Genomic DNA, 5800 nt, shown 5'->3' with positions numbered 1-5800 from the left:
CTTATCCTTTATGAGGGGGGACCCAGCCCGAGCTAGCTACGCGCGGCACCATTACTGCAGGAGGAGAGTGTTTCAGTGTCAGGGGGAGTGGGCAGGACCCTTTAGCCCCCGATCGCAGGATCCATGGAGATTCCATTCTAGATAGCTTCACAGCCCCGGGCGATCTACTGCGGGAGGACGCGCCCCAGACCGGGAGTAGGATGGTGCCGTAGCCGTTAGTTTCGTTGACTGGTGCCTCGGAGATAGTCGGAGTTGCTTGCCGGCTAGATTCGGGGCGGGTGGGTACATGTGTACAACCCCTGCAGGGTTAAAACTATATATATAGCCGCGTACTCGGTCATGTACAACTCTTGATCTGGCCCCATGAATGTAGTTAGATCCACATATACTTTTCTACCTTCCTCTAGTCCACTTTTCCTGCTCGGATAGCAGCTGAGGTGCGGGGAGAGGGAGTTCCCGCACCGAACTTGGGTAGTTGTTGTAGCGGAAGTTAGTTGACCGGGAGTCCGGGTGCTGGAGCTGCCCGCGTCTGGAGGAGAATGGATGACTTGTTATAAATGCTTGCATAGGAAACCATAGCCTTTCCTTGGCATTGTTTTTACCTTATTGCATCCACATATTGCTTCATTCGGATGGTGACGTAGACCAATCCCATCCTTGGGGATAGATTGGGTAGATGCAGGGTATGACTCGGAGTATGATAACAACGACGACGGGTGGTACCACTGAAGGCGTGCTACACTCAAGGATGCCAATGGAGTAGAGGATTCCCGGAGGAGGACCAGCATGAAGACCTAGTTACCGTTACGCTTTCTGTTTGCACTTCATTTAGCCCATCGGGCTTGTACTCGGAGATTATTACTATTATCCCGAATGCTGTAATAAGTTAAACCCATGAATGTTCTGTAATCGCTGGTATGACTGTGATTTCTGTCTGAAATGAGTTCTGTATGTGATAGCGACTGATACAGGGACTATCACGACGATACAGGGAGTCGGGTTGCCCTTTCGGGAACCCGATTCGTTTCATACAAGGCATCGCCTTGCCCTGGACAAGATTCTTTGCAACGAGTTGTCATATTTGGAAAGGTTTTTTCCTTCTTTTTCTGATTTCTATCCTATTTCACATAGATAACAATTTGGTATTTTCATTTGCAAGTTTAGAATCTTCTTCTGACATTTCTTCAGGTGGAAGCAGATGGTTCCAGCGAGTTCAACAACTTCCAACCAGGATCACTTAACGCCTGCGTTCGGCTGGTCGGAAGAGACTGGGCTGGAGACTGTTGCAGCGACAGTTGGCACTCACGTTTCACTGTAGCTACAGTAAAAAACCAGCCAGCCGTGGACCAGGGTGAACACTACTTACCAGATCGTCAGAGACCTGGAAAACATTGACATGGTGGTCCACATTGGGGACATTTGCTACGCTAACGGATATTTGTCACAGTGGGATCAGTCGAGCCGATTTTTTTTCTAGAACTGCGCATCATTATATTAAGAATGCCTCATCCCCCCCCCCAAATGTTACAGATTGCTCCGATGGTGCCATACATGATTGGCAGGTCGGTTTGAGTGCCTCGTTTCAGTACTTGTACTTCATATGTTCTGCCTTCCCTTGTATTCATGATCAAATGAATTGGCGTTTCTGCAGTGGTAATCATGAAAGGGATTGGCCTGGGGCTGGGTCTTTCTATGGCAATAATTGATTGTCCAGTTCTCAGCATTAATAAGCAATGTAATTTTTATAAAACTAGGTTTCTACTTGGTGTTTTGATATTTGGAATATTTTGTAGATTTTCAACACAACTAAGATCTCGTTGCTTATTGTCCGCATAATATATTCTTAATTCATATTGCAAACAAAATTTAGCGTATGTATTTTCTTGTAACATTGTTACGCAAACACATGCATTCTACTAGTCTCCTACTACCTAATAAAAAGAAATGAATCCGCTCCTCCATGAGTCTGCCCCACGCTAAAACAAGCGCCCCCGCCTCGACAGTTTCCCGGAATCGAGCGGTTCCACCTCCCCCGACTCGCTCGCCCGGCGCCGATTCCGCGCGCGCCGCCCTTTGCCCTCCCCGTCTCGCTCGTCGACGCCTCCGCTCCGCTGTCCCGCGCGAGCCGCCCTCGCACTCCCCGTCTCGCTCCCCCCGACGCCGCCGCTGCGCCGTCCCGCGCGCGCCGGCCTCTTCCTCAGGTTCGACGGCGCGTGGGACAACGCCATCCCCTTCCCATCGCGGTTCGTGGATACGAGGTGGAATGGGGGATAACGGCAGGGCAACCTCTCCCTCTGCTGCGATGAACGCGACCGTGACTGACTTCACTGGGTAAGAGCGCCATGTTAATTCCCCGCTGTTATCCTATCACCACTGCGTAAGGTCTGTTTGTTGAAATGCCTAAAAGAAGCTCTGACAGCTTTGCAGCGAACTGTGAGCAAGTGTACCAAGATGATTTGCTGTGTTCTCGCATTGTAGCTCAAATTATCAGTGCTGATAGACTCATGAAGTGATTTTGTCAGGTACGAAATACCTTGGATAGTACCCTTGCTGCGGTAGACATTAGAGCAATGTCTTGTTAGTTTTATTACTAGGCATTGGCTGATTGGTGATCACATTCTAGCGACCAACAGGTTTTATTGATGCCCATATAGATTTTGTTGGCCTGGTACTACCTATCAAATATATTGTGAAAGGGAAGGTGAAGGTATAATGCTAATATTACGATTAAAAGAAAAAATAGATATATAGCAAATTATTATTTTCTCATGTCTAAAATCATGGCTATTATGTTGCCTAACAATACAACTTCCAGTTTAACCACCAAAGAGTCTTGAATGGCTGGATTTCCTTTAGTATCAGAGTAGCTGTCGTTGTGCCAAATAGGTAACATCACACAATTCTTCCCAATACATGACCTGGAAATAAATAAATGTTGTATGGTCTTGACCCCCTCCATGAGTTATGTTATTCCAAACATGCCATATTGCCATGTCCACATTGAGCTCACAGATTAGAAGGAAGAGTCGTTGGATCCGTGCTCTGTAATTGTTCACCATCCAGCAACTCACAAAGCTGACTTATGACATCCCCCAGTGTCCTTGATTGCAGAGATATGATCACCGCAAGTGACCATCTCCTCTTTAAAAAAATGTTGCATTTACACTGAATTTGTAGGCTGCACTAGGATTTGGTTGTTCCTTTGTTAGTATTGAAGATATCTCATATCTATTTCTGATTACAGGGGAAAAAAAATCAAAACACAGACGCTGATGAGGAGGACCCGCCGCGCTCGCACCACCCTTGCCTCCCCGTCTCGTTCGCCGACACCTCCGCTCCATCATCCCGCTTGCGCCGCCCTCGCCCTCCCCGTCCTGCTCGCGCTGCCCTCCACCCTCTCCTTGGAGCATGACCTCCTGGCCTGTCCCCGTGCAGCTGATTGAAGCTCTGCGCCTCAGCCAATCGCCTCCCAAGACCTCACCTGCGATGCACCGCTGAGCCATCGGCAGACGTTCCTCATCGCCCCTCGTGTGCCTCCGGATCCGCGGTCTTCAGAGAGACAGGTGTGCATCAGCTCTCCCCCAATTTATCCTACGATTCCTTCGCCGACTCATTTTTTTTTCTTGGCATATCGTTGCACGGGGCATCCCACCGGCTCCTCGGGGTAGCAGCTACAGGCCAAGCCAGGCATCTCTTCGAGGAGAGGCCTCACCCTCCTTGACGTGTACCCATCCGTATCCCCGCGCATTTGGAACCCATCTCGCTCCCCTCCAAAGCTCAGCCAATATGATTTTTTTTACAGTCTCTAATCCCACGCCACGAGATTGTGGAGTCGCACTCCGTCATCCCGTCCGGCTATCCAGATCAATTTTGGTTTCCTTGTCGCCTTCGTCGAACCGAGATCACTGAGGTGGGATAGAGAGCTGGGCGGTATATCGATTAAGGCATCATGATATTCAACCTTGCTGGGTTCGAATTGGTGATGCAGGAGCTTGGGACATCAACTGCTGCGAATAAAGATCACGGTCTAGCCTTCATGGACCTATTAATTATCAAGATTTGGAGCTTTCCCCCTCCATTAATTTCTGCTATCCTGTGGTGGTAAAAGAAAAGAAAAAACAAGTTGACGGTTCCGTTATCCTGTGGTGTGGGATTAGCTACTGTAAAAAAATGGACGGCTAGCTCTGGAGGGGAGCGAACGGATCTGTTCCACTGCACGGGGATACGGATGGGTACATGCGAAGGGGACAGGCAAGCTGCAGCCGCCTCACGGATCCTTTTCGTGGGTGTCGTGTACCGGAGATCCATCCGGACTTGAATCGCACTGGCCTCTGGTTAGCAACCCCTGCCTGCTTGGATCCGCGGTTTGGCCTGGCCCTGTCTCTTCACATGACTTCTCAATGCGTCTCCCTCGCTACCATGCTGTTCGATTAAATGCCTAGCCCGTGTCTTCAGTCATGCAATTCATATGATAAAAGAGGGCTTACTATCATGTATGTTTTTGCAGTGATGTGTGGCTGCCTGGTCAGAACGAAATACAAATGCTTGGAGGATTAAAAGGCAAGTCGCAGCAAAGTTCAGACACGATGAAGCATATTTCAGAGTCAAGAATGTATCATGTGAGTTCTGTCAAATGATATCTATATTACCTGTTCCAATCTCCTAATGCGCTAGCTGCATATTGATCTCATTGAGTATAAATGAGCAATATGTAGTCTAAAAGATTCACTGCTCCTGTTAGACAGTGAATTGAGCTATAACGTAGTAGTTCTTTCTTATTTGTTCTTCTATCATCTCTACTCCTAATAAAACTGTTAGGGCAATATGGACTCCTAATTATTTTTAGTGTTTTTCATATATTATCCTTTTTATTGTATTACAACAACACTGATGTTGGTCGAGTTCCATGTGGTGAATTATTATTTTTATTTGTTAGCTCCCGTAGCAACATAGCCAATGGTTTTTAATTGCTCTTTAGAACTACTTATCCTACTGCTTTGAAACTGATTTGACGAATATGGTGATGAGGATTTAAGACAATGGCCAAGAGTGCTCTACTTCAGCCGTCAGGTTGTGCCTATCTTTCTCTCATGTTCTTCCATAAATCTAATAAGATAAAACTTTGCTTAGTTGTGCTTATACATACTTGTAACTCTTGAGTCATTAAATCAATGAATTAATTTTGCGTGAATATCTCACACTATGGGATGTCGTGCTTCTGGCAAGTATGTGTAGCTTTGATGGAACCCGCTGGGGTTTGCTCCCGATCTTTCGATGAGAGTGGGGGATAACTCGATTTGAGGAGGATCGATGTTGTGCTGCCCGACTACAACACCACAAGGGCTGCGCTGCGCCTTAGCGACAGTTACACCGCCTCCAATTTGTGTTGTTCTTGCTGTGCCAAGAACAACCTTGAACCTGCAAGCAAATCGAAGAACAAGCAAGAACAAGTGGACAAGCAAACAGCACACAGACCTTACCCAAAGGATAAACCCAAAGGATAAATCTGATACACACGAAGTTGGGGTTCTGAATCGAGCAAATCGGGTGGTCTAATCGACACACGCGTTTACAAGAAAGTAGCAGCAGCTAAACTTACAACACAACAAAACACAAGTCTCCAATGGTGGCTGGTGGTGGTTTATATAGGTGGGGGAGCAGCCAAGAGGCGTGGGGGTGTAAACCCTAACTTAGAATGGGCCCCTAGTGGGCTGAACTAGATACAAGGGCCTCAGCCCAAGATTGGAAGACTGAACGTCATTTTGGCGATTCTGCTTAACTCCTTTGGAATTTCGTCATG

General features: G+C 47.4%; 1 long non-coding RNA gene across 4 annotated transcripts; it reads left to right on the top strand.

Moving 5' to 3' along the window:
* The first annotated feature begins 1976 nt into the window (after positions 1-1976).
* Positions 1977-4957, top strand: LOC120644196. Of its 4 annotated transcripts, XR_005663497.1 has the most exons (5): positions 1977-2331; positions 2420-2522; positions 3245-3563; positions 3672-4334; positions 4508-4957. It is a non-coding gene; the product is annotated as an uncharacterized LOC120644196 (long non-coding RNA). The 4 variants fall into 4 exon arrangements; XR_005663499.1 differs by having other exon boundaries at positions 2428-2522; positions 3672-4957; XR_005663498.1 differs by lacking the exon at positions 3672-4334.
* The last annotated feature ends 843 nt before the right edge of the window (positions 4958-5800 follow it).

The sequence above is a fragment of the Panicum virgatum genome, chromosome 8K (genome assembly GCF_016808335.1).
Source record: "Panicum virgatum strain AP13 chromosome 8K, P.virgatum_v5, whole genome shotgun sequence".
NCBI lineage: Eukaryota > Viridiplantae > Streptophyta > Magnoliopsida > Poales > Poaceae > Panicum > Panicum virgatum.
The sequence above is the reverse complement of the archived record's forward strand: the minus strand, read 5'-3'. Positions and strand labels throughout refer to the sequence as shown.